General features: G+C 41.4%; 1 long non-coding RNA gene across 1 annotated transcript; it reads right to left on the bottom strand.

The window, feature by feature from the left end:
• Positions 1–765: 765 nt before the first annotated feature.
• On the bottom strand, positions 766–19785 carry LOC148093063 (uncharacterized). The gene is made up of 2 exons (XR_015714559.1): positions 18106–19785; positions 766–1643 (listed from the first exon to the last, which is right to left on the bottom strand). It is a non-coding gene; the product is annotated as an uncharacterized LOC148093063 (long non-coding RNA).
• Positions 19786–23812: the final 4027 nt, after the last annotated feature.

Below are 23812 nucleotides of genomic sequence, written 5' to 3'. Positions count from 1 at the left end.
GTTTACATTTTCTTCCCATAATCAAAAGGAATTCATAGTAGTAAGAGACACCATATTTACCCAAATGAAATGCAAAAGAGTACTAATATTCTGAAAAATGCCCTGTATTACCATGTCTTTTTATTTTCTGTATTTGAATGCTTTGAAATTGAGGCCTTGCTGACTCTGGAGGAGCTGCAAACCAACCAATCCAGAGCCCACACCCTCAACCACCTCCTCTGTGGGCTCCCACACTCAGGGCAGTTATTCCCCTTCCCTAATCACCCCAGCGCCAGCTACCAGACAACTAGGGGACAGCCCTGTGCTCCACAGAGCCCACTGAGATTATTCAAACTAGACAATCCTAAACCCCTTTACCTTGCCTCACCTGTTTCTTTTTGCAGAAACCACAATAAAGACTGTTGCCAATATCTCCCCTACTCCTCTGCTTTTTGACATACCCCATGCTTCCCTGTGTGGCCCCCATAGTGGGGTGTGCCCTTTCCTCTTGGGATCTGTGAGTATAGTAGACTTTCTTTTCCATGGCATTCATCTCCTGATGTATTGGCCTTCATAATAATGAAACCTGTATTTTAAAGTATTCCTAAAAACTTCAATTATTATTTTTCTTTACCTAATGATAATATATTAGAGTTGAAAGACACTATATAAATAATGCAGTTCTGTTGGTGGTGAAAATAGCACTGGAATGTTACCAGCGATTGGACCTCAGTTCAGCAACCTCAGTGCCTGAGTTCTGGCTAAGAAAGAATTCAGAGCCAAGACTCAACTACAAGCAAAAGTTTATTTAGTTAAGTCACAGAGATGGAAGTACTGAACGGTGGAAGAAGTGAGCCAGCCAAGCTGCATGGGTTCAGGGAACAAGTTACGGAGGCAAAAGAAGGGTCCTTAGAGCTTAGGAGAAATAAAGCAAAAAGAAAAACACACCCTGGAGAAAAGCGAGGGTGTGCTCCATAGAGAGAGTCACACAGGGTCCCGGTCTTGAGGGTAATTTAGCTGGAGGTCTTAGGGGAGAATCCCAAAACAATATTCATCACTTTTCCAGGTGTGTCCTTTCAGGGTGACGGTCTCTTCTAATTGGTTAGCACCAGTGCGCAGGGTCATTAGCTTTTGCAGCAGGTCCTGAAGTCAGCCATGGTGTCACTTGTCTGGTTTTGCCGCTTCTCTGGGCCTGGAGCTGAAACACAACTGAGGCCTGGATGTATCTGATTCACTTGGTCAGAACCTCATTGTCCTGGGGTCTTAATGTTCAAGGGCTATTCTCCGGCTCCCATTTTTGTTCCCCCTCTAAGGTGGTCTAACCCAAATGACTGGCAACATGCCAGGGGAGAGTCCAAACCATGTAACAAGTGATATGCTAGGGGAGGAAAGGTCACTCTGGGGCAAGGTCCTTCTTTTCCCAGTTTTGCCTGTTGCTAGGCACCTGGGGCTTTCTGCCCTGGTGACCTTCTGTATTTGGTCCATTGTCCTTGCTCTGCTCACGTGCATCTAACTGCCTACCACAGTTCAACCCATGCTACTGATGAATTTAATAACAGGCTCCAGGGTGGCCACAGGCAAATTATGTTCATGTCATGGAATGTTGTCCTGCTGAATCCAGATGTGACCCCAGGACCCTGTGACAGGAGCACTCCACACAGCTCCTGTAAGTCAGAGAGATCTGGCTTAAAGATGAAATCTGTTTATGACCCATGGGTTAGTCCAACTAGTAGCAGTGCCCTGACTGAACGCAGCTTTCTGGCCCCTAATTCAGTGCCTTTTATGTTATGTGATCATCATCTTCCTTCTCTCTCAGAGAGAAGAGTAGGTGATGGGGAAGAGACACTTAATGAAGAAAAACTGACTTTACTGTTATTTCCCTTTAGATTTGATGGTATGTGAGATTTTAATTTTTCTAACATCCAAGAACATAATCATATGCAATGAGCATAATGACATTTAAAATTAGAAAAAAATAAAAACAAAACAAAAAATCTGTTATAATAATAGCATGAAGACTTAATAATTGCTTGGCCTCATGTTCTAACTTTTTCTCAGTCCAGCAGGAACTCATTACATGTCTACAAAGTGCAAAGCACTTGTATAAGTCTGCTGAGGGACTTGCCTAACACCCCCCAAGCTTTCTGGCTGTGGTTTTCAATAGCTTAGAGAAAATGTAATAGCCAACAAACATGAATTCAATTTCCAAACATTTATGAAGCTTAACTAACACAACTTCTTCATTCTTTTTGTCTTCATTTTGGCACTCTGCGCATTTTCCCCAAGGTTTTGGATTACTTCTCCTTCTATTTACATTTTTGCTCATCCCAATTTTTAAATTATTTATATTTTAATCTTTATTTCAGGACTACTTCTAAATCTTTGTGAGATGAGTAAGGAAATGACCAAATAAAAGAATAAATCATGTAAATTACAAGACTTGAAAAGGAGTCTGTGCAGATTTACTTTTCAATTTATATGTGCTACCTATTCATTTTCCATTCTCTTTTTATTTTCAGAGTGTCTGTACTACCTCCAGGATGTTACTTCAAATGTGACTGTTCTTTCAAATAACTTCGGTGAAAATGCCTTTATCCTATTAAAGGAGATACATGAACTTCAGACCATTAACCAACACAAAAGCTTAGAGAAACCCTCCTTGTCAGCTCAATGTTTATTCAGTGGGTCAGCCATCATAGTGACAAAAATGCTAAAAATATAGATTTTGGTGGTTTATTAATTAATTTTTAACTATTATTAATTGAATTCATTCTTTCTCTTTTTCTTCATTTCTTATTATAAATGTGGCCCCTTTGACCAATATATCAATGGCTGTTGTCTACAAAATAAAACAAGACCAAAAGCCTCATGACCTTTTCTAATTAAACGAGAAAAACATCCATTTATATAGTGTGTTGTTTTTCCTCAGACCCCCGCCATGCGGGTCAGAGACCATTACTCAGCACCACCCTCCTGGCGGGGAAAGCACACTATCAATGAAATGCTTTGTGTCTTTGGGCAAACAGAACTTGACCTTGTGTTGCAAGATAAAGGGAAAAGTGTTGCACAAAGCAGCAGCATCCCCGTATTACTGGAAACTGCTCCAGTTGATCAGAATGTTTCCCAGGCATTCTGCAGGTGTGGGCTATGTAGGTGGAGGGCACCTGCAAGTACAGATAAGGCAGGGCCACTGGTGTCCCAGCTTTTGCTGCTGACTGGGTGACTCTTTGTTCTAATGGGACAGTGACCCTATTCTAGGGAATACACCTAGAGGGCAATTTTCTTTTCACCATAATTCGATAGCCAATCATTTCCTCCCTTGTGAAACTTTAAGTGGCTTCCAAGGTTCTTGACATCAGTCCAGGACTCACCAACTGTTTGCTCCCTCAGATTCCTTCTCTTGTTCCTAAGAATCGAACTCCATTCTACACTGCCTTCTCTGTCTATGCACTCTCCTCAGGTGATCTTGCCCAGTCCCATGACTTTAAATAGCATCTACGCAACAGCATCTACATATCCAACTGTTCAACAACTTTCCTTGAATTTCCAACATGCATCTCGGTCCCAGCATGTCCACTGTACATATTCTGCTGCTTCTCCTATGTCTCTGGAGTCCCTCTCCTCTTCCAAGGCAGAGGCACTTTCCACTACAGAAGCTAACATTGCTGGGTCCCCACTTTGCCAGCCTCTTTTGCTACTGAGCACAAGCATATGACATAGGCTCTGCCAATCAGATCTACTTTCCCCACACTCTGAATCAGCAGCTAATGACATCTAGAAGTAGAGTCCACAGGGGGTCCATTCTAGTAACAGGGGTGGCAGTAGCAGTGGCCACGGCTGGTCAGAGCTCTAAAGTGAGCGGCAGGGGCAGTGCCAGAAGCAGCCCGTTCTGGATCCAGTGGGAATTGCGATGTCTGCCTAGAAGCAGGAAGTGATAACTTCATTTAAGTCAATTTCCTAGCATGATACAGGGTTTTGTTTCTGGCTTTGTAGCCTCAAAAAACCTTGATTCCTCACCCTCCTAGTGATTCTAAGAAGTACTTAATATTTTTAAAATAAATTGTTTTTCTTAAATCAGCCAGAGTAAGTATCTATTGCTTGCAGGTAGGAATACTGACTTATAAAATGTCTAAAACAGGACTCAGGGCAATTTATCCCCAAGTAACAACAACTTCTTTTCCACTAAAATTTGTGAGAAATTTAAAACAGTTGCTAAAAAAACAACTGTTGTAGTCATCAGTTGTAAATGAAGGCAGCACGTACTTAAGTAGTACCGATTATCATACTAATCCTAAAATATAAGAAAATCTAAGCTTTGGTTAATAAATGAGCATGAGTATGTAAACTTTGAACTCAGTAGAGCTACAATAAATTCATTACAGCTTTCTATTAAATAAAAAACTCCTAGGTTAGACTGAAATTATGATGTGATTTAGTAACATTTCATTTACAAGCAGTTATTCGTGAGTACAACTCTAGCCAAGACAAGGCACAAGTGCACAGGTGCTGCCCCAACACCGCTGAGGACCGAATCTCGGCTGGTTGTGGTGGAGAATTCAATTCGCCTTGCAGCAAATTCTTCAACAGGAGCAGGTCAGAGTGGTCTAGGGCAGGTCATATCTGCAAGAAGTTTATTCCATAATTGCTTCTGTGTTTGCACAGTCTTACTTCTCAGAATGTATGCATGAGATCTGAACTGAATATGGTACTGGGAACCTGACATTTTAGTAACTTGTTTCTCGGACTAACCCTAGCTCATTGTCTATGTCCTCAGTGTGGCAGAGCATTCTTGTGAGTTCTTTGTAGGGTTCCAGGGGGGATCCAGCTATAGGATTCTTAGATGTGTGAGGTGTGAGGTCTGGCTCCAGTATATCTTTTCCCCTACCCCACCCCACCCCTATCTCCTGGCATTAACTGTACATTCCCTCCAGCCTCTGGTTCTAGTTTCCTTACCAGCAAGCCGCCCTCTGGTGATGCGGCAGGGGTGGTGCAGGGGCAGGGTACCAGCAAGGTGGCTCTAGTCATCTTGAGCAGTGACCACATTGCCTGCGGTAAACCACCAATTCTGGAACACCAAATAAATGGCTGCACCTCTGCCATTCCCTCTCTCTTCCTCCATCATCTCCACTCCCTTTCCTCATTCAAGTAGGCACAGGGCAGGTCAATAATACCCACCCCTCCCTGAAGGCACCCTCAATCTTTCTCCCCTCTTGGTTTGGGCAAGAGTGTAAGAGCACCTCTCTGCAATGGAAGGGGGGACCTCTCACTGGGAACCTCATTCTCACCAGGCTGGCACCCCTGACCTCAAGGCCCCTCTTCCTCTTCACAAAACGTCTGTTCATATGGGCTGGAGTGCAGTGGGGGTAATTTTCCAACTGTGGAAACTCTCTTCAGGATGTGCATCTCTTAGCACCTTTGTCTTTAGCAACAGGCCTAGTGCCATTTCTGGAGCAACAGGCAAGTCCCATTCCTCAGTCTGTACACAATTACTTCACCAAAGTGGACGAGTCACAAGTTGACTCCACTCTGTTCGGTGGCAAATATTCCTTTTGGCAAGGGAACCCCAAGTCATCATGGGTGTCTTTTTAGTGGTAGAATCTGTTCTTTTTTAAAAAAACTCTTTTGTGCCAGTGATTTCTGATGGATTGAAGTGATTTTCACAGTTAACATGTATTATCATTATTATTATTATTATTATTATTTTGGTTATCCCTCACCCGAGGATATTTTTTCCATTGATTTCTAGAGAAAGTGAAAGGGAGGGAGGGAGAGATAAAGAGAGAGAGAAACATCGATGTAAGAGAGACACATCAACATGCACCCCAACCGGGCCAGGGATAGAACCTATAACCCAGGTATGTGCCCTTGACCAGGAATTGAACCTGCGACCCTTTGGTGTGCAGGCTGATGCTCCAGCCACTGAGCCTACCAGCCAGAGCCAAAATGTATGCTTATTGATTCATTCAAAACCTGTTCATGGAGAATCTGGGATACAATTGTTAGCCAAAAAAAGACAGATGCTTCTCCTTAAGGAACTTGTAGTCTAGTGACTGAGAATAAGATAAAAGAGTCACACAAATATGTATAAATTCAACCTCAAAAAACAACTGAAAGAAAACATAATTGGGAGGCTCAGGGAGGTCAGGAAAGGCCTTTTTAGGCAACTGCGGTATCTGTGTTTTCCCGTTATATTAGCTAGAGTCAAACGGTCTAGATAGGAATAGATTGTGAGCCTAAACACTGAATCGAGGCCTCAGATTTAAAAAGGCATTTAACCTCTTCTTTTGTGCTAATATTCCTATTCACATACCCTCTTAATATTTATCTTAGGGTACCATCACCATTTTTCCCCACACCCTTCTTCCCCCTTTCCCTTATGTATCCAGCATCCTATTCTTAACTCAGGCTCTCCACAGCCACCAACCATCGTTTACACACACACACTCCTAATCTTTCCCATCTCCCCACTAAAGCTTCCTTTGCATGATTCCAGTTACTAAGGGGGAAATATTAGCCAGTGAATGACCATAACCATTTGCATTTTAAAAGGATATGTAATATTGACAGGCAGAAAGTGTGAGAATGTAAAATGATGAATTGCAGAATTGTGGATTGCAGATGAGAGCAGACTGAACATAAGGAACCTTCTGAAAATTTCTTATATTTGAGAGGTGACTGGCCTTGGTAAATGGTATTGATACTTGATACCAAATTGGGGAACATGGCTTTTGGAACAAATAACACTATGTTGTTTGAGAATATCTATGAAGTTCACAGAAGACATTTAAAACAGAGTTTCTAGAAAGTTTTTCTTTTCCATGAGAATTCATTCCTAAAACAAAAACTCAAGGCAAACATCATTGTGAAATCGCCTGTAATTACTTCAGACACAAATCTAGATCAGATTACATCATTGCTTAATTATAATGTAAGGAGCATGGGCTTTTCAGAGCTCTAAATAAAGTCTGGTAGCAACTTGGGTTAAAAAAAAAAAAAATCACATGATATATTACTAATCTTCCTCTGAGAGTTAAGAAAATACACACCCTAAGATGTCATACAGTAAGAACGTTAAAATTGCTCATACCATATTAGGAGAAAAGCTTATGCTATGATTAACTAGCATGTTTTTCCTTTTGATTCGGTAGCCATCATATTGGTTTGGGGAAACATGAAACAACTTAAACCAATTATAAGTAATTTGATTTCTATGTTTTAGCTACAGAACTATAACTTTTTCCAGTATTAAATTATTGTCCTTAAAAATAACGTAATTTATATTATAATAATATTTGTTGGTAGACAAAAAAAATCAAAACATCTCACTTTTTTTTTCTATTTGTTTTGACATGAAAAAAGTTTTAGATACTTTTGTTGAGAAGTAGTAGAGGAAGAAAATTATTATTTATTGAGCATTTACTATATGCCAAACAGTGTTCTGGACATTAATGTGTAAGCTCTCATTTAACTAGCATAAACACTGTACAAAACCCACTAAAGAAACAGATTATTGTTAGTACCATCATTAATAATATGGTCTTTATGCGTTACTTTACAACTTAGGAAGAAATTTTAACGTGATTTTATTTTTATCAGTTTATATATTCATAGTCTAAAAAAATTAAATAGTTCCAGAAAGTTGATGAAAAACAGTAATCCAACAGTAAAGCAATAGCTTCATTGCTTCCCTCCCAAATCTTATTTCCAAAGGACTCAATCTCAATCCTTTTTTCCTGTTTCTTTTAGTATTTACAGCCATATTTCTATTCTTATTAATACTGCTATTCTAAGTTTTTTTTCAGTTTTATATATCTTTGAACTTCCTATTATGGGAGGTGAGACTATGGTTCTGTTACATACTTACTGTCCTCACACCCACACCCACACCCACACATATGCACACATATCTCCTCCTTCCTCATGATGTATGTTGTCTCGGCTTTTTTATTAGATCAATAGTCAGTATTTACGTGTCATTTACATTGTTAAGACCATGAGATATTTTTCATTGCTGAGCCATGTAGTATAGTATGATTATATTTCCTTTCTTATACAAGTTTTTGTTTTCCTGACTTGTTTTGTCACATATTAAATTTTCAATGTATCTTACATTAATTTAACCTAAACTCTCTTCTAGAAATGTAAGTCCTGTCTCAACATATTTTTCAAAGATGTCAGGTATTCTATCAAATCTATCCCCTTGGAGACAGCCATCCTGGAGCCTCTCCCTTGTCTAGTCTACTAATCAGGACTTACTGTTCCCCCTGCCCCACACATCTGCAGGCCTGGGACTTTCTCCCTCTCTCCTGTGCTGAATCCCCCATTTTCTGGATCCCTAGTAGTTGGGTCAGGAATCATTTATCGTCAGAAGCATGAAGATCCTGCTCCATTGTCATTTGGCTTACTGGTGTGTCTGTTGAGAAGCCTGAGGCCATTCCCAGCCCTGATCCATTACGTGTGGCAGTTTTTCTTTCTGAATATCTTTAAGATCTCTTTGTCCCAAGTGTTCTGAAATTTCATAATAATTTACTTTGATTCAGGTGTTTTCTCATCTGTTGTTCTGGGAAAGGGGTGGGACCTTTCAATCTACAACGTCAATCCTTCTATTCTGGAATTTTTGAGCTAGTTCTTTGATGATTTCTGTCATTTTATATCTCTTTCCATTTTTATTCTACTTTCTGGGAGACTTCAACCCTTCTATTGAGATTTTTATTTTCTATTATCATATTTTAAGTTTCCATGTGGTGGTATTTTTTAGTATTCTCATAATTTTTTGTTTTTTACTAATCTATTTTTGTTTCATGGATATGTTATTTCTTCTTATCTCTAGATTTTAATGAGCTGGGTGTCATTGTTTTAACGTTTTTCTCTCTCTCTTAGTTTCTGTTTTCTCTAAGTTCTAGCTTACACTTATATTTTGTCTCTGTCTCTGATGTTGGAGGCTCTGCTAAAATGCATGGGAATCATGGACTATTCACTCACATTTAAGAGCAGAGCACTCAAACCTGACTTGAAGCTGTGTGTGCAATAGGCAGGGATTGTAAACTGGTGAACTTTACTAGAGCGTGATCTGCTGAGGTTATTCTTAGGGAGACTCCTAATCATCAGTATCTTTAGGCTTTTCTTTTGGGCTTCTTAGACTTCCAGAAAACAACAACAACAACAAAAATGTGTCTGATGTTCTACATGAAGCTTGCTTGCTACTGATCTTGTAGCTGTATGTATCTAGAGTTTCTCCCTTCAATATGTGGACCTGCACTTGCCACTTTTGTTTTCAGTGTGGTACCTTCACTCCCTCTGGTTCTCTTTTTTGTTGTTGCTAATCCTCACCAGAGAATATTTTTCCCTTTGACTTTTTAGAGAGAGTGAAAGGGACAGGGAGAGAGAAAAATATCGATGAGACACAGATTGGTTGCCTCCCACACGTGCCCCAACTGGGGCCGGGGATCGAACCTGCAACCAAGGTATGTGCCCTTGACTGGGAATTGAACCCAGTACCCTGCGGTCCGAGGGCAGATGCTCTAACCACTGAGCAACACCAGTCAGGGCCCTCTGGTTCACTTTTATTCAGAAAGTAAACAAAGTCTGCTGTAGTGGGAGAGGGGCAGTTGACCACTATACATGGTGGTAGGCAAGGAGGGTGAGCGGTGGGTAGCAAAGGAGATTGGGAGTATCTAACTGCTTTTTTTTTTTTTTAATTTATCTTTATTGTTGAGAGTATTACAGGTGTCCCATTTTTCCCCTCAATCAACCCCCTCCACTTCACTCCCACTCCCTCCCCAGGCCTTCACCCCGTTATTGACTGTGTCCATGGCTTATGCTTATATGCATATAACTTCTTTGGTTAATTTCTTCCCACCCTCCACCCCCCTTCCTTCTTCCCTCTGAAATACCATCCTCTGTTGCATGAGTCAATGTCTCTGGGTCTATTTAGTTGTCAGATTCTTTTGCTCATTAGCTTCTTCTTAAAGAAGACCCTTCAACTTTTCCTGTAGTACTGGCTTGGTGGTGATGAACTCCTTTAGCTTTTTCTTATCTAACTGCTTCTTATATAAACTTTCAAGCAATCCTCCTGTTTTATCTTTCTTTTTCAGAGATTCCTGGTGTTTTAGAATTTAGTATTTTATTATTAATTTTATGATTATTCAGATCAGGAGGCAACTTTCATTGAAAAGATAGTTATTCGCAGCTGCCAAGAGGAGGAGGTATGCTGCATGACATAGAGCCACAAGGAGAAGCACCAGGGTCGTCAGAAGGCAGAAGGAGTGAGGGAGAAATATGGGCAAGAGCTTTTATTGTGGTTTTCATGGGAGAGGTGGGGTAAGCAGGCTAGGCTTGGCTAGTTCAAACAATTTCAGCAGGCTCTGGAGCACTGGGACTGTCCCTAGGGGCCTGATGCCTGCCCCTGGGATGATTTGGACCACAGAATGTAAGATCCTGATAAAAGAGGTGGGAGGTGGTGTGGGCTTTGGACCGGTTGCTTTGCAACGAAAGGCACAATGAAGGAGACTCTACTATCTCGAGGAATTGGCTAGCTCTGGGAGGTACAGTCGCCTCACTATCAGTAAGGCCTCAAGCGTGTAAACATCAGAATAAGAAGGTATGCTTAACACACTTGGCACTGACAATTTCTGAGCCTCTGGGAGGTCTATGGTGCAAGGCGCCTCACTTCTGGGATTTCTTCACTGCCTGCTTATGGTTTGTCTTCCTTGGATGTACTATGATTATGACAAGTGAGAACTTGTCACCCACCCATCTTCTCTCTAGTTTCCAAAATCTTTGCTATTGTCCTCACTCTCATTCATTCTCTTTGAATATTAGACATCTTAGAAAATTTCCCTGAGACAAAATTGCAGAAGGACTAGAATATATCTGAAATTCCTACCAGAGATAACAATTCAAAATATCGTGGACTTCCCAGCCTTCAGAACTGTGAGAAATAAATTCTTGTTATTTAAGCCACCCAGTCTATGGTATTTTGTTATGGCAGCCTGAGCTAAGATGCCTAGAAAACAAGTTAAAACATTTTAGCTACAGCCCTAGCCAGTTTGGCTCAGTGGTTAGAGTGTTGGCCTGTAGACTGAAGAGTCCTGGGTTTGATTCCCGCCAAGGGCATGTACCTCGGTTGCAGGCTCAATCCCTGGCCCTGGTAGGTGGGTGAGCAAGAGGCAACCAATCAATGTGTCTCTCTTACATTGATCTCTCTCTCCCTCCCTCCATCCCACTCTCTCTGAAAAGCAATGGGAAAAAATATCCTCAGGTGAAGATTTAAAAAACCCAAATATTTTTGGTACAGTCCTTCAAAGGAAATTAAATTGAACCATTTAAGAGATGAATGGAATAGACAATGCTTCACAAAGAGAAGTTTGGTGGCCTTTCTGCACAAGCTTCATTGGGTATCCCTGGTTTCTAGGCACTAATGATGGCATACCCTAGCCATTATGATAGCCAAATAAATGCACCCTCTCGTTTCAAATGTCCCTACCATTCTTACCAAGAGGTAGATCCTTAGAATTGAAAAGATTTAATTACCTTCCTAGAGATGGATGAAAATTAAGGTAAAAGATACTTATGACCAAACCTACCGTAAAGGATGTGGATTTTTTCAAATAGACTGAATGAATCTAGGTAATGCACACTCAGTGATGATTAAAATTAACTGAGTGCTGGAGGTCTTTCCCCAAGTTTTCTAAATTGTGCATGTCTCTGAAAAGTCTTGCGCAACTGTGGGAAAGGGAAGGCAATTCCTAATTTAAAGACTGATAGTGGTTATCTTACAACCCTAGCAAGTGAGGACTCAGATCAGAATTAATTTGATATGGAGAATATATACTGTTCCTATAACAAATCTAACTTAGCTCATATTAACCTTCTCACTAGATATACATTGACTGAACAAGCAGTTGGATAAACTATAGCAACAACAACAACAACAAAATACATAGCCTAATCAAGAGAAAGAAAGGGAATCACCCGGGGCCTTGGCAGTTCAGGAAAATGCCACACCTGAGGTTCAAAACAGAGGCCTGAATGTCCTCAGGGAAATGAAGACGTTGCTTGTCTAGATGAAAGAGGGAGCTGGAAGTGAGACACTGATATAAAGACAAGACACTAGAACAGCTACCAAGCTGAGAAAAGGGAGCTAGAAAAATTCTGTCAAGTGGAACACAAACACCAAGGAAACCTGCCATACATGAGGGAAGCGATTTTCAATCTTTTTCATCTCATGGCACACACAAACTAATTACTAAAATTCTGCAGCATCTATAATATAACACATTTTTTTACAAATCTGACAAAAAAAATAGGTACAATTTTGATTCATTCACACCGATGGCTATTGTTGTGTTGGCTGTTGTCATTTTTTTTTTTATCTGACAGTCTAAGGGAAAAGACTTCAGTGCCCCTCACTAAATAGTCAGGTCTTGCATGTTTTAAAAATTCTTGGGGCACACTGGTTAAAAATTGCTGCCCTAGGGTTCTGAATGGAGAAAAAAATTCCTGGGAAGAATCAAATCCCCAAACCTATACCACAGATGGGTATGGTTTCTGAATTTATACTATGTACATGATATGAGAATTACAAGGTGAGAATTTAACATAAATGCTGATCCCAGATGCATTCTCAAGCCCTGGATTTGGAAAAAGCAAAGATAAATAGAAGATATCAGACCACTGGACAGGGTCTGAGCACATAGAAGTCTCATAGAAAACATAGCCACAGTGAAGATGAATTCACATTCCTAAACTACAAATCATACAAGGACACATGACGAATGTGGAGAATCATCAAATGCAGTAAAAAAAGAGAATTAGAAATAATGGAACAATCCAAAAGGGACTAAAATAATTATGTTCAACATATTATAACAATGCAAGAAAGATTTAAAAAGCATAATAAATAAAATAATTTGACTACAGGAAAAAGAAATAGAGACCTTAACAAAACAGTCAACATCTGGAGATTTTAAAATATAGTAATTATAAATTCAATGAACAAATTTAAACTGTAGAATCAAAATAGTTGGAGAGGAAATCAGTAAACTGGAAGATGTCATCACACATAGTGAAGCCATAAAGATATGAAAAAATATGGGAGATTAAGGGTAAACTTCTTTTAACAGGAGTTCTAGAAGAAGAAAACAGAATAGTTTAGAGGCAATATTTGAAAGGATAATGGCTGAGAATTTTCTAAAACTGAAGAAAGCCATGATTGAAGTAGCACTGCAAATATTGTAGATAAAATGAACACGGTCCATACTCAGGCACTAAAGAACAGTGAAGATGAAGAAAAACTCTTAAAAGCAGCTAGAGAGAAAAAAGATACATCATTGTGTTACCCGAGTCTGAGGGGCCTCTCTCCTCCTCAGTTCTGCTTACGCTGGTGAGAAAGAATTCAGACAAGTGACAGAAAGCAATGTTGAAGCAGAGCAAGAGAATTTAAGGAAGCAAAGCAAGTGAATTGATTAAGAATGCACTTGACATTAGGCACACATGGACAACTCAGCTAGTCTGAGCACCCCTCTTTGTGGGGGCTCAAGAGTTTTATACTTTTCCCCCCTATAAGTTTCAAGGTTCCTCTGACAGATAGACTAGATTTCAAGGTCCCCCTTTTACATTGTTGTGGCTTTTCCCAGAATTTATGAGAACATCTGGCAATTTTATCTTGGCAAGTCCCAAGACGGTTGGCTTCTTTGTTCAGTGGGTGAGATAAAATCTCCCTCCCCCCCCCATAAGTGATACGATTCAAATGCTTTGGGGGGTTTTGTTATTTGTCCCCCAGACTTCATCTGTTCTTGGGTGTAGCTGGCACAAATGGCATTAATTGGGTCTTTGTTCTCCATTTTCTTAGACAAGGGTGATTTAAGCTATTCTCTGGTTAGGGAGGAGGGGTATAAACCATTTGCTCTCAAGTGTCCTTGGTTGGGGAAGACAAGGTCTTGCAATCCATAAGCCGGCTGCAAGCTAGCCACACTGTTTGGCCTCGCTTAATTTTCTTGTCTCAGTTTCCCCATTCCACTTGCCCAGGAATTTTCCTAGCTCCTTACTATCCTGCCACAATTGGCAATGCCATTGGCATTTCTAGAGATGCGTCCATTTGGAAATATTTCTATGCATTCCATTGCATAGCGGCTCTCAAATACAGTACTACTACTTCTATCTAGGACCCTCCCACACCACACAAAGTATCAGTATAACACTGCCATATGTATCTCATTATTGAATCAACTCTACATTTCTACAACCTCCTTCCCAATTCTTTCTTTTTGTCCCATAGCAACTCAGTTTTTTAAATTGCTTCAGGCATGAAACCCCAATCACTGATTATTGTGCAAAGAACTATACTTAAGAAAAAAATTTCTGTTGTAGGCATCAAGTATTTGATTGTTAGCATAGTAGAACATTTTCCCATCACTGTATGTGACTTAATAATTGCAAGTCCAGGTGTTGGACAACCAAATGATTTTAGATTTATAATTGGCCATCAAGAGAATTGGATTCTTGTACCTAATTTACCTGTAGGGCATGTGACCTTTATTTATTTCATTTGCATCTAAAGTAGGGTTAATCATATATTCCCCTATTTATTTTATGATAGCACTGAGAGGAACTTAGATTAAGGTGTGGCTGACAAAATGGTGATTGTGAATAAGCTTTTGAAAATGCATTAAATGCTAGATCACATGAGTGATACATAAACAAATGTTCCAATAGATGTACATAGAAGAATATCACACAGATACACTCCATTTTTTTAAAGTCCTCACCAGATGACATGCTTAGGGAGAGGAAGGGAGAGAGAAAAAGAGAAACATCGATTGGTTGCCTTCCGTACAAGCCTCAGCTGGGGATCAAATCTGCAATCCAGGCACGTGCCCCGGCCAGCGATGCTCAACCAATCGAGCCGCTCCTGCTGGGCTACAAGTGCACTTTTATATGCCATCAGTGAAGTCCTTAAAAATCAGAGTGCACAGACAGGCCAGACCTTTCAGGGAGATCTCTTCGCACACCAAAACTATTTCAACAAAAGCAAATGTACATATGAGAATGACTTGGGCAGTGAAGGAAAAAAATAGAAAGATTGCTATGTTCTAAGAATTCCTTTATCTATAAGTACCCTAAATCCTGAAGTGTCTATGATGGTACAGACTAGCCCATGTGAGACTAGAACAATCTGACAAAGCACAAAGGAATCTAGAATTAACTGAATATTTCCTGACTCACACTGGCTAGGACTTATAATTAGTTCCATAGTGATCATATCAGCAAGGTAGTGTGATATTGTGATTTATATTAATAAATATATATTTGGTTTTTGTCTCCTGTTCCTTCATGAAACAGAGCTTCTAAAACCCTTGGGATTACCTAAATCATGAAAGCCATAAAGATGTGTTTTGTTATGTGAATGAGATGACTTTTGGAAAGCCCCTAAATTACCTAAGGGTGGGAGCTGGTTGTCAATGGAACCAATCCTGTGATTACATGGTTGGAACTTTAAGTCCAATCCCCTGACCTCAGGGAGGGGGAAAGGGGCTAGAGATTGGGTTCAATCACCAACGATTTAAATCAATCGTGCCTCTGTAATGAAGGCCCATAAAAATCCCAGAGGATTGGCCTAGAGTTTCAGGGTTGGTGAACACGTGGAGGTGCTGGGACAGCGAGAGGACATGGAAGGTCCTTGCATCTCTTCCATCTGGCTATTCCTGAGTTATAATTCTAAATTGGTAATCTAGTAGGTAAAATGTTTCTGAGTTCTGTGAGCCATTCTAGCAAATTAATAAAACCCAAGGATGAGGTCCTGGGAACCTCCCATCTGTAGCCGGTGGTCTTTCAGAAGCACAGGTGATCCATTACCTTGCAACTGGCATCTGAATTGGGTAGGAGGGTGGGGATGGACCGTCCTGTGGGACTGAACACTTAACCTATAAAATCTGGTGCTATCTCCAGGTAGATAGTGTAAGAATTGAGCTGAATTGTAGGACATCCAGCTGGTGTCTGAGAATTGTTGGGGGGGGGGGGTAGGATCCACATGTCAGAATTGGGTGCCAGAATCTCAGCTGGTCATTCAAGAAACTTGTGAGTCATTCTTGACATTTCCGCTCATTTCTGCTCCATAGCCAAGTCTGACAGATTCTACTTTCACAGTTAAAAACAAATTCATCACTCTAAAAACTCCTGTTACCACCTCAGTTAAGCCTCCATCATGGTCTCTCATTTTCCTCTACACTGTACCTTCTTGTGAGACAGCAGCCAGAGAGATCTTTCAAGTGGATCTCCTTATCTCTGCACTAAATATCCTTCAAAAGGCTTTCTCCAATATATTTAAGATATAACTCAAATTGCTAACATGACCCATGAGGTCTTCACCATCTGGCCCCTGCCTCCCTCATTACTTCTTTTTTTAAAAAAAATATGTTTTTATTGATTTCCAGGAGAGAGAGAGAGAAACATCAATGATGAGAAAGAATAGTGGATCGGCTGCTTCCTGCATGCCCCTCACTGGGGATCGAGCCTGAAACCTGGGCCTGTGATCTGACCAGGAATCAAACCGTGACCACCTGGTCCATGGGTTGGCACTCAACCATTGAGACACACCTAACAGGGCACTACTTCATTTTATATCGCTTGCCACCTCATTTCTGCACACCAGCTCCCTTTCAATTCCTCCAACCCACCAAATTATTTCCTGCCTTGGGCCATTGTACATGTTGCTCCCTCTACTTAAAATCTTCTCCTTATGCTTTACCCAGCTAACTAATTTATCCTGCAGATAATAGATTAAATGTCACTTTGTCTGAAAGACCTCTCTGGCTCTCCAATTTAAATTAGGGGCCCCCCAAAACCTATACAATTTTATTAACCAATGTCACCCCAATAAATTCAATAAAAATTTTAGAATCCCCTTTTATATGCTTCCATTGTATTGGTTATTTTAGTTCACATAATTATAAATATGTAGATGTACATATGTATAGTTTTCCTCACCAGGCTATACACTCCAAGAGGACACAAATTATGTCTATTTTGTCCATCACTGAATACCCAGTGTCCAGTACAGTATTTGGCACAATATTTTTTTAAATAATCCTGTAAAGATGGATAACTCTGCATTTTACATGAGGACACTGAGATCCAGGGTGAAATAGCTTTTAGGAACTAAAACAGCCCTGGCCAGCATAGCTCAGTTGGTTGAACATCCACCTGTGCACTGAAAGGTCACTGGTTCAATTCTGAGTCAGGGCACAGAAACAAAACAAAACAAGAACAAAACCAGTATTCTGATATCTGGCTAGAAAGCATAAAAAAATTATTTCCAGCATGGTCTATTTGATTCTGTAGACTACTAAATTATTACTGTCTAGACCAATAATATAGTCCCCTATTATCTGCAGGAGATACGTTCCAAGACCCCCAGTGGATGCCTGAAACCACAGATAGTAATAAACCCTATACATTCTATGATTTTTTTCAATTCCTGCCTCTGTCTGTGTGGAGTTTGCATGTTCTCTCCATGTTGGCGTGGGTTATCACCAAGGTACTCCGGTTTCCTCTCACATCCCAAAGATGTGCACACGAGGTGAACTGGCATGTCTAAATTGTTCCAGTCTGAGTGCATGGGGGTATGTGTAAGTGGCCTTGCCATGGAAAGGTGTCCTGTCCAGGGTGGAGTCCTGCCTGGTACCCTAAGCTCTGGCCACCCTCAACCCTGAGCTGGAATAAGTAGGTTGAAAAGTATCTTACTGTTTTTATTAATCTTTCTTAAATGTACATATCGCTCACATTTATTTCGATGTTTAATATTAGAAATGTATTGGGTCTTTATTCAGAAGTTTGGTGATATTTTTGTGACCAGAAATATGCTGTAGAAACTTAACTCTTGTTTATATCAATCAGAATATGGTAAAACTGATTTCATTACACATTGTTTTCACTTAAAGTAACAACTTCCCAAGAACCTATCTATGACGTTAAGTGAGGACTTACTATACATATATATCTATGATAAAGTTTAATTTATAAATTAGGCACACTAAGAGATTAAGAATAACTAATAACATAATAGAACAATTATAACAAAATACTGTTATGTGAATGAGGAATCTCCAAGTATCTTATTGTACTCACCTTTTCACTTCAAGGAAGCACTTTATGCCTTCTCTGTGGTATATCCGAATTACCAGCATCACTACTTTTGCGTTTGGGGGCCATTATTAAGTAAAATAAGGGTTACTTGAACACAAGTACTTCAGTACCAGGACAGTCCATTTGATAACCAAGGTGACTACTAAGTGACTAACAGTATAGAGCGTATACAGTGTGGATACGTGCACAAAGAGATGATTCAAGTCCCAGATGGGCAGAGCAGGACATCTCGAGGTTTCATCACACTACTCAGAATGGCTGCAAAACTTATGTGTTGTTTATTTCTGGAATTTTCCATTTAATATTTTGGGACCAGAGTTGACTGTGGAAAACAAGCCAGATAAGGGGGGACGTCTGTACTGTGGCTTCTACTAGGCTTTTCCTGATGTCCATGAATTCATTCACATGTGTTTGCAGACCTGTGGTCTAAGTGGTGACATTTTTAAAGATTTCTTCCTTAAGAATATGTTCTAATTTTTCTTTCATGCTTTTCATTATTTCATTCATTGACAATTCACGATCCCTGAAAAGTATTTAGCTTGTTAGAGTCAAACACAGTCAAACAACCAGCAAAGGACAAAGGACTTTTTTTTTTGCTGGGTCAGTGACGTTGACTTAAATGACTTAAAAATATAACTTTCCAGAATGTTTTCCCTAAAATAATTTTGTGCAACTCATTTTTAGTCACAGCAGGTAAAATTTATTTCAAAGCCCTTCAGACAAATTCTACTGCCATTTTTGATACAGCACAACTGCAGGCTTTAGAAGGCCACATTTCCATGTAGCCTCTCCTTATCTCCTTTCCTTATCACAGCATAGGAATCTCTGCTGTGTCTTTGGGTACAGCTTTGAGTCAAATAAAAAGCTGATTTATTTGCACTGAGAACGTCCAACAAGCCTCTGGACAATGGAAAAGGGGAGTAAGGAATGGTTTGGGGGGACTTCTTCAAGAAGTTTCTTGCAAATTTGAATCTTCAGATTTATTCTCTAAAGACACACTTGGATTTCCCCCCCCCCCACTTAAAAAAGTGTGGGGTCATATGCTAACATAAAATTTACCACTGTGACCATTTTTAAATGTACAGTTCAGAGGCCATCCATCCCCAGAACTTTTTTCATCTTGCAAAACTGAAGCTCTGCACCCATTAAACCTAGACAGTCTAATGCTCCTTTAGCAGATAGTGCCCAATTATGTTTTGTTTAGAGAGTTGTTCCAGTTTACATTCCAGCAGCTGGGTAGAAGAATTAATTTACTTCACAGCCTCACCAACACTTGGTGTTTTCCTTTTTTTTTCCTTCTCTATTTTGAAATATAAAAACTGAAGCGAAGATTAGATTTCCTCTGGGGGGAACGTCTTACTTGTTGGCTTGGTTCTCTGAATCATTAACCGTCTCAGGCTGCTACTCTGTCCAGCCACCCGGTGCAGACTTCTGAGCGCGTTTTCGACTTTGCCCGACGGTTTTGCTTACTCGGCCCCTCGGACGCCACCGTCCAGAAAACACGCCGCGCGTCCAAGCCAAGTCCTTTGAGTGCTCGGGAGGTCCGAGCACTGAGCAGGCGAAGTTCAGGCAGGGGGCCCTCCTTCAGGCGATCTCTCTCCACTAGAATCCACGCCCGAGGAGCGCCTGCCCGCTCCGGGCTCCCCGCAGGCACGAGGGGCGCAGCCGGCTCCCCGCGACCCGCCAGACGCCGGGTGGAGCCGGGCGGCCGACCGGTCCCCGCGGAGCATGCGCAGACCCAGCCCGGCGCATGCTCGGCAGCGCGGCGGGTCCTCAGATGCGGGGAGTCGAGTCTCCCGCGCCCCACCGTCCCCGGCGGAGCTGCCGCTGAGCCGCTTGTTCTGAGCCCTGACTGCCAATAAAGTTCGTTAAAAAAAAATCATAGTCATTTTTAATAAAGCGAAAGAGGGCGCGAGCCAGGCGGGCGGCCCCGCCGAGGGAGCTGGCGCGCTGGGAGGAGGTGGAGGCGGCGGCGGCGGCGGCGGCGGCGGTTGCGCCGCGACCAGAGGAGCCGGTCGCTCCGGGCTGCGGGTCCGCGGCCGGCGGGGGACGGTGAGTAGCGGCTCGCACTCCAGGGCAGCGGCGCAGCACTCACTCGCCCTCTCCAAGGGCTGAGGGCTCCAACGGCTCCGCTGGGGAAGAACCCGCCTCTCGCCGGCGTCCCGGGAGGTGCCTTTCTCCGGGGACCCGAGAGGGGTTTGGGGGTCAGGGGCCTCCAGGCCCGGGCTCCATCCCCCGGCCCAGGCCGCCCCGCGCCCGCTTCCGCGCCTCTGAGCGCGGGGTCCAAGTTCCAGCTGGAGAGGTGGGCGGCAGCGCCCGCCCGGCGCCCCCGGCCGGCTCCCGCGGTCCCGTCTTCCTGGGTGTGGGTGCCTGGGATCGCCCCTCGGGCGGGAGTGCGCGAGGCGGGGCGGGGGCGCGGCGCGGTGCCTCCAGCGCGGCGGAGCCGCGGGCGCCTCGCTCCCCGCGGCGCCCGGATGGGGAGGGGGCGACTCGGGCGCGGCGGGACGGGAGCTGCGGGGCGTTAGCGCCCGGGGTAGGCTTGAGGGGGAACGATCCCAGGCGCTGCCCAGGCTTCAGACCCCGCTCGCCCCCGCGGAGGGAGGGCCCCACCCATCCCCAGCTCCTCGCTCAGGCTGCGGGCACGTGAATGAGCCCGACGGCGCGATTTCATTGACACTGGTTCCCGCAGAATCACTTTGCTCGAGCCGGGGAGCTCCAGGCGGCGCCCAGCACCGGAGGCTGCGGGCGTGAGAGACAGGAGTGAACTTCACCGCCTAGTAGCGGCGGGCTACGGAAAGGGCCGCTTACTTCTCTAGGTTTTATGTAACTGCTAACATCTAGGTAATTTCATTGAACCCAAGAGGCATTTCAGTATTTTTGTAAATAGAAGCACACCTGTACTTAAGTACAGGCTGTGATGGAACAAAAACAACAACAAAAACACCAACCCTTTTGATCAGTGAGTTAAGTCTTTTCTAATTTATAAGGCTGCGCTGGTTGCCAAAAATCTTTAAAATTAAATTTGGGGTAAAGATTATGTAGAGCGTTACTGTCCAGCTTTTTAATTATTGTACTCAGAATTATGCTTATTTTCTGAGAACTTAATTGTTTCGATATAGTGCTTTGAGACTATAGAGGAGTAGTGGCTGGTAATCACAAATGTTATACTGCCTGTGTTAAAATCTGATTGCATTTTTTTCAAATTTTATTTTTAAATTATTTTTTTTGATTATCAAAAAATCAGTTATGAATTGATTTTTTTGGAGGTGTGTTCTGTGAATTTTAGATTCAGGTAACCACATCAATCAGTACATAGAACAGCTTTATCACTTCCCCCTAAAAAAAACGCATGCTATCCTTTTATATCCTTTCCCTAACTCATCAATTACAGATACTCCTCAGCTTATGATGGGGTTAGGACCTGATAAACCCATTGTAAGTTGAAAATAAGTCAAAGTGCATTTAATACATACTATGCTGTAGGGTATCAGTTGTTTACCCTCCTGATTTCTGGCTGAGCGGGAGCTGCTGCGGCCGCCGCAGTCCAGCATCGCAAGCGTATATCATGCTGTATGTCACTAGCCTGCGAACAGGTCAAAATGCAAAATTTGAAGTATGGTTGCTATTGAATTCCTGTCATTTTCACACCAGCGTAAAGTTGAAAATCGTAAGTCAAACCATGTAAGTCTGGGACCATCTGTACTGATCATTTCTAGAATGCATATATTGCTAAGTAGTATTCTATGAGATGGATGTGCCACAGTTTATATATCCATCATTGAAGGACATTCAGGTGGTTTCCAGTTTTTGGCGATCATGAATAGAGCTGCTGGCAACATTTGTGTACAGGTTTTTTTTGTGAACCTAAGTTTTCATTTCTCTAGGGTATTGGTAGGAGTGGAATTGCAGGGTCATGTAAAGTATGTTTAACTTTATAAGAAACTGTCACACTGATTTCCATAGTGGTTGTATCATTTTGCATTTTGACCAGGGGCATGTGAGAGTACCAGTTGCTCCACATCCTCTCTAGCACCTTGGCATGGTCAGTATTTTTAAGTTCAGCCATTCTAGTAGGCATGTAGTGGTGTCTCGTGGTTTTAATGTGTCTTTAACTAATGGTTAAAGATGTTGAATATCTTTTTATGTGCTTATTTGGCATATATAATCTTTGGCGAGTATCTGGTCAAGAGTTTACCCATTTTTTAATTGGGTCGTTTGCTTTCTTGTGTTGAGTTTTGAGAGTTCTTTGTATGTTCTGGATACAGTTTTTCGTTTCACATGTATTTTGCAAGTATTTTCTCCCAGTTTGTAGCTTGTCTTTTCATTCTTTTTGAGAGTGTCCTTCACAGAGCAAATGTTTTAATTTTCATGACGTCTAATTTATCAATTTTTCGTTTTCATGATGTCTATCAATTTTTCGTTTTATGGATCTTTTGGTATCATATCTAAAAACTCTGCCTAAGTCCAGGTCAAGAAGATTTTTACCTTCTAAAAGTATTTTCCTAAAAATTACAGTTTTACATTTATATCTGTGATTCATTTGGGGGAATTATTTGTATAAAGTATGAGGTTTAGGGGGAGGTTTACTTTTTCTGCGTATGAATGTCTAGTTTTCCCATCACCATTTGTTGGAAAGATTGTCTTTTCTCCTTTGAATTGTTTTTTCACCTTTGTCAAAAATCAATTGGTTATCTTTGTGTGGGTCTAATTTGGGGACCTCTGTTCTATTCTATAGATTTATGTCTTTCTCTTTGTTAGTATCACACTTTTTTTTTATTAATGTAACTTTATAGTGTGTTAGTATATAGTAATATTATTTCCTCCAATTTTATTCTTTCTCAAAATTGTCTTAGCTATTATAGTTCCTTTGCTTTTCCATATAAAGTTTAAAAACAGCTTGTCTGTAACTACAAAAACTCCTGCTGTTACTTTGGAATTGCATTAAACCATAAATTGATTTGGGGAGAACTGTTGTTTTACCTTATTGAGTCTTCTTGTCTAAGAACATAATATGTCTTTCCATTTATTTAGGTCTTGTTTCATTAGCATTTTGTAGTTTTCAACATACAGATCCTGTACATGTTTTGTTACATTTATTCCAAAGTATTTGATATTTTTGGAACTCTTATAAATGTCATTTAAAACTTTTTGGCTTCGCCCAGCTGAGTGTGGCTCACGGTTGAGCATCCAGGTGATGGAGGTTCGATTCCTGGTCAGGCCACATGCCCAGGTTGCGGGCTTGATCCTGGTCGGGGGTGTGCAGGAGGCAGCCGATCAGGGACAGCTCTGTCATCATTGATGTTTCTCTCTCTCTCTCCCTCTCCCTTCCTCTCTCTCTGAACTCAATAAAGATGTATTTTAAAAAACCAAAAAACTTTTTGGCTTCAAATTGTACATTGTTAGGATATAGAAATACATTTGAGTGTTGAATGTTGCTCTTCATCGTGCATCCTCACTAGACTCACGTATTAGCTCCAGGATTTTTTTTTTTTTTTAATTCCTTGGCGTTTTCTACATAGACAGCTATGTCATCTGTGAATAGAGACAGTTTTTCTTTCTTTTTTTCCTAATCTGTAAGTTGTTGTTTTTTTGCCTATTGTCCTGGCTCGGACTCCATGTATGATAAATAGGAGAAGTGAAAATGGACATTTCCTATAAGGGGGAAAACGGTCAGTCTTCCAGAATTAAT

This window comes from Miniopterus natalensis, chromosome 5 (genome assembly GCF_054644295.1).
Source record: "Miniopterus natalensis isolate mMinNat1 chromosome 5, mMinNat1.hap1, whole genome shotgun sequence".
Taxonomy (NCBI): domain Eukaryota; kingdom Metazoa; phylum Chordata; class Mammalia; order Chiroptera; family Miniopteridae; genus Miniopterus; species Miniopterus natalensis.
The sequence above is the reverse complement of the archived record's forward strand: the minus strand, read 5'-3'. Positions and strand labels throughout refer to the sequence as shown.